Source organism: Mastomys coucha, unplaced genomic scaffold (genome assembly GCF_008632895.1).
Source record: "Mastomys coucha isolate ucsf_1 unplaced genomic scaffold, UCSF_Mcou_1 pScaffold4, whole genome shotgun sequence".
Classification (NCBI taxonomy): Eukaryota; Metazoa; Chordata; class Mammalia; order Rodentia; family Muridae; genus Mastomys; species Mastomys coucha.
This window is the reverse complement of record NW_022196910.1, coordinates 46,829,869-46,838,997: the sequence shown is the minus strand read 5'-3', so window position 1 is coordinate 46,838,997 and position 9,129 is coordinate 46,829,869. Positions and strand designations below refer to the sequence as shown.

The window sequence follows — 9,129 nt, the reverse complement described above, 5'->3', positions numbered from 1 at the left end:
CCTTCTTTCCTTCCTTCCTTCCTTCCTTCCTTCCTTCCTTCCTTCCTTCCTTCCTTCCTTCCTTCGTTTCTTGTTAACCTGAGTGGTAGAGATCTGAACTCAGGATCTAATGCTTGTGCATGCTTTATGCTAAGCATTCACCACTGCCCTCTTTCCATAACTATTTAACCATTGCTCACCATGTACCAGTTATCATGATGGGTCTTCTGGATCCCACAAGAAACAAGGTGCCCTGATTTTATGGTCTTATGGGTACAAAGCTGGATTACCAGACTGGTGTCTAATGCAGTAAGAGGCTATTAAAGATAGGCGGAGTGCAGAGATGGCTGTTAACAACTGGCACTAACTAACTAAAAGATGTCAGGGAGGGCTTCGCTTAACATGAAGGCAGGGAAGGGGAGGCAGGCAGTTTGCTGTCTAATTCATCTTGTGGGAAGGCCTCCAGGCTGAGGACTGAAAAGAAGTTGGGAGAGTGGCTGAGGAGGATGAAAGCAGAGAGAGCTGGTAAGGTCAGATCTGTGGAGTCACAATAGGGAAGCCTAGGAGGTGACAATGAACATTCCAGTCATTTACCACAAGAGAAGTATGAAACCACTGAAGGACTTTAGGCAGGAAAGAGCTACAGCCCAGCGTGTGTTCCTGCAAGGAAGATGCCCAGTGTGTGTCCTCACAAGGAACTTGCCCAGTGTGTGTTCCCACAAGGAACTTGGCTGTGAGCTGGTAAGGATGGATCATAAGGAGCAGGAAAGAGTGGGCATAGAGTCCAGCTAGAAAGCCATGGAGGAATAGCAGGGGAGAGATGATGGAAGGTTCCCTAAGTATGCCAGCAGGAAGGATGGGCAGCCACATTGGGAAGATGAGAGCAGCTATGGCCAGGGAAGGGCATTAGCAAAGACCATGATTGTTTTCTCCTTGTGTGGTTCCCTAACAGGACAAATATGCCGCCCACCTGGGTGGATGCTCTGATGCTCTGCTTCTGCTTCTGAGCTAGGAATGTTCCTGCCCAACTTGCCTTTTACAGTACTGTGAGATGCAGCCTGTACTTCACCTAGACGTCTCCTAGGAATCCTGCTTCTTGATCAGGCGAGCCTTATCTATTTGCTACTAGACTGGCATGATTTCAAAACGTGCCCATTTTCTCAGCAATGACTCTAGATGTTCTTTGGTCATAATAAAGTTCTGAGCTAAAAGGATTAGGTTACTAAGTTAGCAAACGAGTATAATATCCATTAAGGTTAAGTCACTGAATGTGTGCAGGTCATACACAGGGTCATAGCACTCCCAAGGTGTAGGTCTTTACACCTACATTTACACCTGTTGTCCACTTGAAGAAACTAAAGCTTAGGAATGCAGAGTGATTCACACAAAAGTACACGGTCACATGCTTGAGCTGGCAGTGTGGCTTAACAGTTGACTTGTTCACAGGCCAAGGGAAGACATGTCTCAAAGGAAGACCCTTCATCTTTCCCAGAGGAAACCATTGGCTCTAAGCCCCAGACAACTGTGATACAACTGTTCGCTGTTTTCCCACAGTCTCTCAATGGTAGCTACACCCATGAAACTGACCATTGGTGCCATCAACACTTGACTACTTCTGTCTTTATGCTCTTCCTCTAACAAGGAAGAGAAACGTGGATTAGTTTCCTCTCCTAACCTCACTTTTCAATATGCAAACCTAATCTCTTCTACATGTTCAACTCAGTTAAGCAACCATGAAAGAACAGTGTCAGTACAGATCTGTAAGGAAAAGCATAAAATTAATTTTGCTGAATACATACTAAGGCTCAGTTATCAAAAATGAGCCTGGCTTCATTGTTGGCCCTGTCTCCCTCACCCATAGATTCTATAAATTTATGAATCAGGAAACTGAGACTCTCCCAACAACACCTATCCTGCTTTCCTGGGTTGTGATCTGACTTCTGGCAGCTCCAGCTGCAGTCCTTTCAGTCTTACCCAAACTCTTCTGACATATGCACCTGATGACCGGAAGTATGTCCAGACCCCAAAGCCCGGAGGCCAGGACTATTCTAGCATTTAGATATGCTTGTCATTGACATATATGTTAGACCTCTAATGATGAATGTATGTTGCCAAAATTCAATTCCGTGTACCATCTAGCGTTCCCAGCCCCACCTGGATTCTATCATGACCCAAGATAGACTTCAGATCATGCCTCATCTCCTGCTTCTGGCATGGGAGAGTGCTTGGTCGTAAGCCTGTCTATGACTAGGAAGCACAGTTCACACACATGTCAGGTTTAGCATGGGTGTGAGCCTGGGCCCTTCAGGGATGGGATGCTAGGACTCTGCTCACTCTAGCTTCTTTCCCAGAAGCCAGCAGTACTATCTGGCTCCTGGCCCAAGGCCTACATTCTTTGATACTTGAGCTCCAATGCCAAGAGTGCTTTTAATCCATTAAAAAGGTTAGAAAAAAACCACTCTGGCCTCTGTCAGTTTATCCCATTAGAACAATAAAGGCTTGGACTATGGGAAAGTAAGTGAAAGCTGTTTTCGGAATCAAAAGTCTGTCAATAAAACCAGTTACTATTTACTGAAATTAATGTGCCAGGGGCTGAGCTGAATGCCACAGACAAGGATCTCATTTTATCTCTACAACAGTCCAATGAGTACTTGTCACATAACCTAAATATTACATTGGAAAGGATTAGACTGGAGGAGGCTGGGCAACTTACCCAAGGCCATAGAGCTAGTGCCTTACGGGAGGCAGAGGCAGCCACACTTTCTCTGCTTTGGGTGTATAGCTTTTCATCATTGCTCAAAATAGTCAGATATATACATGGTATGGGCATATATGTGTTCAATGTAAGAGAAAATTAACTTTTTAAAGTTAAGAAAGCAATAAAAGAAGCAAATTCCAATTCAACCAAGCTTCCTTGGGTAATAAGAGCAGTGCTCAGAAAGTTTTAAGAATTGTTCAAAGTTCTCTTTCTCAAAGAAGATAAAACATCAATTCTACTCAAAGGCACAAGAGTGTTACTAAGAGTCAACAAATTCTTCCAGCAGCTTCTTCTTGATGTAGTTTGTTTACCAATACTGGAACTTTGGTCTTTTAAATTACTTAAGGGGTTGGAAAGATATATCAGTCAGTGGTTGCAAACATTTGCTGCTCTTCCAGAGGACCTGAGTTTGGTTTACAGCACCTAAGTTGGACAGCTCATAAGTGCCTGTAACTGTAACTTTGGGACATCCCAGAACACTCTTCCAGCCTCTGTGAGCAACACATGTATATGTACACATACAGACACACACACACACACATACACAGAGAAATGATAGAAAGAAAGGAAGAAAGAAAGGAAGGAAGGAAGAAAGAAAGAAAGAAAGGAAGGAAGAAAGGAAGAAAGAAAGGAAGGAAGAAAGAAAGAAAGAAAGGAAGGAAGGAAGGAAGAAAGGAAGAAAGAAAGGAAGGAAGAAAGAAAGAAAGAAAGAAAGGAAGGAAGGAAGAAAGGAAGAAAGAAAGGAAGGAAGAAAGAAAGGAAGGAAGGAAGGAAGGAAGAAAGGAAGGAAGAAAGGAAGGAAGAAAGGAAGGAAGGAAGGAAGAATCTTTTATTTCCCATTTATGTCTCTTGGGATTATCCAAAAAAATAAGTCCATAATTATGTTATGCATTCTGATTATTTAAATCTGCTTTCTATTTTAAAAATAAAACTTCCAAACTGATTAAAGAGAGTACTCAATAAAATCAGCATACAAGTGAGCTAACTTGGGAGAGAGGACAACAATAGGCCAGACCTGCAAGACCAGAATGGGATTCTCATATGCAGTTAAAATGTTCTGGGGCTTGGAGAAATGGCTGAAGGGTTATAAGTGCCTCCTGCTCTTTCAGAGTTCTGAACATTCATCCGTGCAGCTCACAACCACCTTTAACTCCAGATCCAGGGGATCTGATGTCCTCTGTTGGGCTTCCTGGACACTAGTGGAAACTGACACACACAGAGACAAAAATTTTAGAAAATCTTTTTCTCTAAATATAAAAGTTTTTGTATTTACATTTAAAAAACCAAGTTAATCAAATTCCATAATAAATTCAACCTATTATTAAAAAAATGTTACATTTTACCATGAAATTAACCTAGAAGCTAATACAGTGTTTTATGTTTCAGAATGTACTAAGACTTGGACTCTAGTATGTATCTGCACTTAACATATGTCAATTTGAACCACCCACCTTTCACATACTCTGCAGCCGCATGCTCGGTTGCTGTAGCTAAGCGACACCATTAGAGCTATGTGAATGTTCTTCAAGTTTCTAGAACATCATGGCTTCATATCTTCATGAAATAGCTAGCTCTTCCCTTGTGATTGTCTTTGCTTGGGTCTCTTTTGTTCTGGGGAATCATTCTCCCTACCAATCTTTACGAGACTCATGTTAGAGAAAACAATTCTCTATTGATAAATCAGAAAACTGGTGTAAAGTTATACACCATTGTACTGTCTCTCCCCTGCATTGTGCTACAGGTATGCCATGTTTCTGCTCCTGCATTATTCTCCCATCATGCTGCTGCCTTGATTTATAAGGGCTTCCAAGTTTTACTATTGAAACCTCATAAAGACTTTCTTCCATGAAAAGCCTGATCCTGTGAAGTTAACAGTCCTGTTCTATTTGCATTTTTACTGAAAGTGTTTCCATTTCCGCTTTTCTTACAAAGAAGTTGTTTTGTTTGTTTTTCCTTTTAGAAATGGCAGGGATTCAATTTCTGGCTATATATACATACATATATATGTATATACATATATACACATACACACATATATACAGACACAGACTGGTTAGGCAATTTTGTGTTATATGTTGGATTTGAAGTTTCTCCCACAGGACCATGTTTGAACACTTGCTCAGATGTTGTGTGGCTAACTGGGGTAGGTGACTGGGGTGGGCTACAAGGCTTTTAGTTCTAGCCCTAGGCCTCTGCTTCCTTGCGTGTGCCTTTAGAAAAACACAACAATACTCTGCTGGCACAGATTGGCTCTGCCTCCCAACAAAGCCACATCATGCAGACGAATTAGTTTCCTAGTGGGAGAAGGATAAAGAAGAAGGAGGGAAGGAAAAGGGGAAGGGGTGAGACAAAGGCAGAGAGAAATGGAAGACAGAAGGTAAAAGAGAGTGGAAGGGAGAAGAAAACCAAGAACCAAGTTCTAGTAAGAAACTGACCTTGGACCTGGTAATCATCAAGGAGCTGCTATGAAGTTGCCAGAAGCAGCTTTGTTGCCCAGTGTGGATGCTAGCATCTCATCAAGACCTTCAGACATAGAATACATAACCATAAGAAGTCGGTTAGAGAGCCACAGAAGAACAACTCTAGCATTCCTAAGATCATCTTGAAGAAAGGTTAATTGAAAATTAGTGGATATATAGATTTCCACTGTTTGGATGAGAGGGATCTCTAACCATATCTGGTGTGTCCCTCTCTACTCATTTTATGCAGAAACATGCCAAGATTACATTGTAACATTGCTCCAAGTGAGACTGAATGAGGAACAGAGAACAATAACATTTGAAGGGAGAGCTGTTATCTCCCCAGACAGTAATATGAAGTTGTAAGCTGAGAGAAGAAAAGGGCAAACGAAACACAGTGAGGCAATAAAAAAAATAAAGAGAAAATGTCAGTCAAATTTATTATCTATATTTTCACAAGTGAAAATAGTAGTTAATTCAAGGCAGTGAATGATGAGCAAAGGAGGTAAAAACATGCGAGAATGGAATTCATCCTGAGAAAAAGAGCAGCACATACATCTAACAAAATAGTTGGTATTTTCATCATATCTTTATTATAAAAATATTCTAATTCACTGCAAGGCTGTAGTCTTTCCTGATTGGGTTTTGTGAGTGTAGAACCCAATAAAAGATGATTCTGAATGTCAAGTAAGGATTACTCCTACAAAACACACACACACACACACACACACACACACACACACACACACGCAGTCTACTATAATGTATGTATGTATGGAAGAGAGCCATTCTAAAGCTAAAGATCATGCCCTGACTTTGCTCACCTAATATCCATCCCAGGTCTTGGCACAGTGTCTGAAATGCACCAAGCACCCAAATATTTGCTAGAAAGAGAACTAGCTAGAGCCTCCAGTTATTGGGAAGTATATAATTCTATCCTGAAACAGGCTGGGACAGAAAAAGACTATTGAGATCCATGTGGTTAATGACACGTTCCTCCATAACGTGGGTTACAATAGGTGGGATCAGGGACACCTGCTCTTGTCTGGATTGGTAGAGTGACCAAGGGCTCTTTATTATGAATCCCAGTCAGGGTCAGAATCCTGAAGAGAAATTATCCGAAGTCACAAAATGACTTACTCAACAAGATCAAACCACATATTAAGTGTGAGGCACACAGAAGAAGTGATTTTTCTTTTTTTAAGAATGACCATAGGCAAGTTGAGTAACAAATACATCAGTTGTTGCATAGACTTCTTTTTGGGTCTGTACCTGGACCTTTTCCAGAATCCTGTTCCCTAGAGTATGTATAATGGGCCTATGCTCTGAATCCCCTGGGCTGGATTACGGCTGTCTAACGTTTCTGCATGAGTCTAGATCCCACTGTACATTCTAAGATTCTGAATGAGGTCCCCCAGCTGAGAAGCACTCAAACTCCTTGTTAACCAGGGCCCCTGAGGCCTACACCACCACCCATGTCTCCAGGGTTGCACTTCAGTGAACCCATGGTTCCTTCAGACTCAGTACCTATGACTGCAACCCAGCACTTCATGGTTTTTGACACCCTAGTCAGTCACCTTCCCTTGCTGCTTGAACAACCCACCTGACATAATAGTTTCATTATATTATAAAAGAGTTCCATTAGTACAGCCTACAGTTACTAAATGTAGAGTCTTGTGTGACTGTTAATCCATAGCCAGCAGGAGATCAATGAGTTGGACTAACCATCTGAATAGCCACAGTGGTCCTATAAAAGCAAAAGGGCAGAAGGGAGCATTTCATTGCAGGGGCTACTTGAGTGTCAGGGATAGATATTGTATGCATCAGGTGTAACAGAAAAGATCTCTCCATCACACAAGGTATAAACACAGCAAACAATGGATAAAGCTTCTATGGTCCCCAGGTGGCAAATCTATCACATTACTTCTACATCCTGATGGTGACATTTATAAAGTAGTCAGTAAAAGGACTCTTCTACAGAGTGAGCATCCAGGAGCAGAGTTTGAACCTGGATACAGTATTCATGGATTACAGATAACTCATGTGAGATACCACCAAAGCGCTCATTGGTTTTGCCAAGACTATTGATAAATCAAAGCAGAAGACAAGTTACAAGGGATAAGTCTAAATTAGAAACTGTATAGCGTAAGTGTTATACCAGGACCAGTCCTCTTGGAGGTACCCAACTGCTCTGTGATTGGATTGGAGGACCAGTCCATAGGAGGTACGAGACACATGGCACTGTATGGTTGAGTGGGTCATGGGCTAAAAAGGGAAATACACACTGCTGTACCCTAAACGGACATGATTTCTTTTAAATCTTTATGTGTATGATTATAGACTCATGTTGCTGTAACCCTGGGTCAGGAAAAGCTTCTTTTAAAAGGATAAGAATAATAGAGACATTTCTGTCTGGTCTAGGTGCTGGGATTAAGTGAGTTCTTCATCCTAAACAGGACATCTGTCACGACCCCCCCCCCCCCACACACACATACACACACACATACGCACGCGCACACACACACACACACACCACACACTTATACACCACACACTCACACACCACACACACAGACACACACACACCACACACACAGACACACACATACACACACATGCACACACACACACACCATACACACACACATACACACACATATGCATGCATACACACACCACACACTCACACACCACACACACAGACACACACCACACACACACACAGACACACACATACACACACATATGCACACATACACACTCACGCACACATACACAAAGCCTAGTGGATATGATGGAAGAAGGAGAAGAAAGAATGTAGAAGAGAGAGGCAGAGGAGGAGTGGCAGAGAATGCTGTGACCCTGATATTCCAGGGATGTGGCCATCATGAGCACATAACAGAAATGAACACCTGTACAAGACTGGGGACCATCAGTGTTCGATTGCTGATACGGAAGGTGTTCATGGGGTTGCACCCTTCCTGAAGAGCTATTGGCTTAATGGCAGCTATACGACGGGCTGTTATTCCCTGGTGTCATAGCCATGGGTGGCTAATTGAGGAGAAGTGACCAGAGGGAAAAGAATGGCAGATGGTAACGGGACATGGAAAGAACCATAGCACATTGGGCATTTATATATGTATATAAAACTGTCAAAAACAGAAACAAAATAAATCACAGAGAACCAATAAGGAAACCCAAGCTGATCAATAAGTGTAGCAATTCATCCAACATTTATTTTTATGAAATATGCTACAGACATTAGGCTAGTCATTCCAGACATAAAAATGTACAAGAAAATGTTTTTTGTTCAATAGCAGCTTATAATTCAGTGGATAAGAAAAATATATAAAATATTTCATTACATGGTTGGGTGCCAAGTTAAATGATCTGAAGCTCTTGTCAGAGGATGGACAGGGCCATTGTGAAAAAGTGACTGAGATTTTCTGTAATGCAGAAGGGAATCTGACTGAAATGTGGGCAGAGGGAGGAGGAGGGAGGAGGGAGGGGAGGAGGAAGGGGATATAGATAATCAAGTACACTGGAAAGGGCCACTGAAGAGCAGGACACAGGAATGATGCAGAAATATCCTATGAGCAGTGATCTCTGCATCTGCACACTAGAGTATGGGCCATGGGAGGACATTATCTAGGACTTAGTTCTCAAATAAACTGGTCTGTAGTATTTCACAAAGTAAACATCTCATGAAGGCCCAGTCCAGCTGTAAGAAAGAATTCTGCCTTGGCAACATTTGCTAGCTATAACATCAGGGTAGAAACCAGTTTAGAATTCTTGGCTGTTGAAAAAGAAAGTAAACCCAGCGGAGATTCAAACTTCTACAAGAAGAACTGAAAGGTGTGGATGTCAGTGGATGCTCTTTGTTATATCACTGAAGAAAAGAATGCCTCAGGGCTGTCAAATGAGGAGAGTTGC

At 42.0% G+C, this 9,129-nt stretch overlaps 1 protein-coding gene and 2 long non-coding RNA genes across 12 annotated transcripts in view; 1 reads left to right on the top strand and 2 right to left on the bottom strand.

Moving 5' to 3' along the window:
• LOC116075876 overlaps window positions 1–485 on the bottom strand; it is an 11,848-nt gene extending 11,363 nt beyond the window's left edge. Inside the window, exon 1 of one of the 3 annotated variants that reach the window (XR_004112750.1) lies at window positions 180–485. This is a non-coding gene — a long non-coding RNA (uncharacterized LOC116075876). The remainder of the gene's footprint in view (window positions 1–179) is intronic. The other 2 variants (XR_004112749.1, XR_004112751.1) reach the window with 2 other exon arrangements.
• Grip1 (glutamate receptor interacting protein 1) overlaps window positions 1–9,129 on the bottom strand; it is a 648,195-nt gene that overhangs the window by 327,975 nt on the left and 311,091 nt on the right. The gene's annotated exons all lie outside the window — the stretch shown is intronic.
• On the top strand, window positions 590–1,193 carry LOC116075874. The gene is made up of 2 exons (XR_004112748.1): window positions 590–720; window positions 932–1,193. It is a non-coding gene; the product is annotated as an uncharacterized LOC116075874 (long non-coding RNA).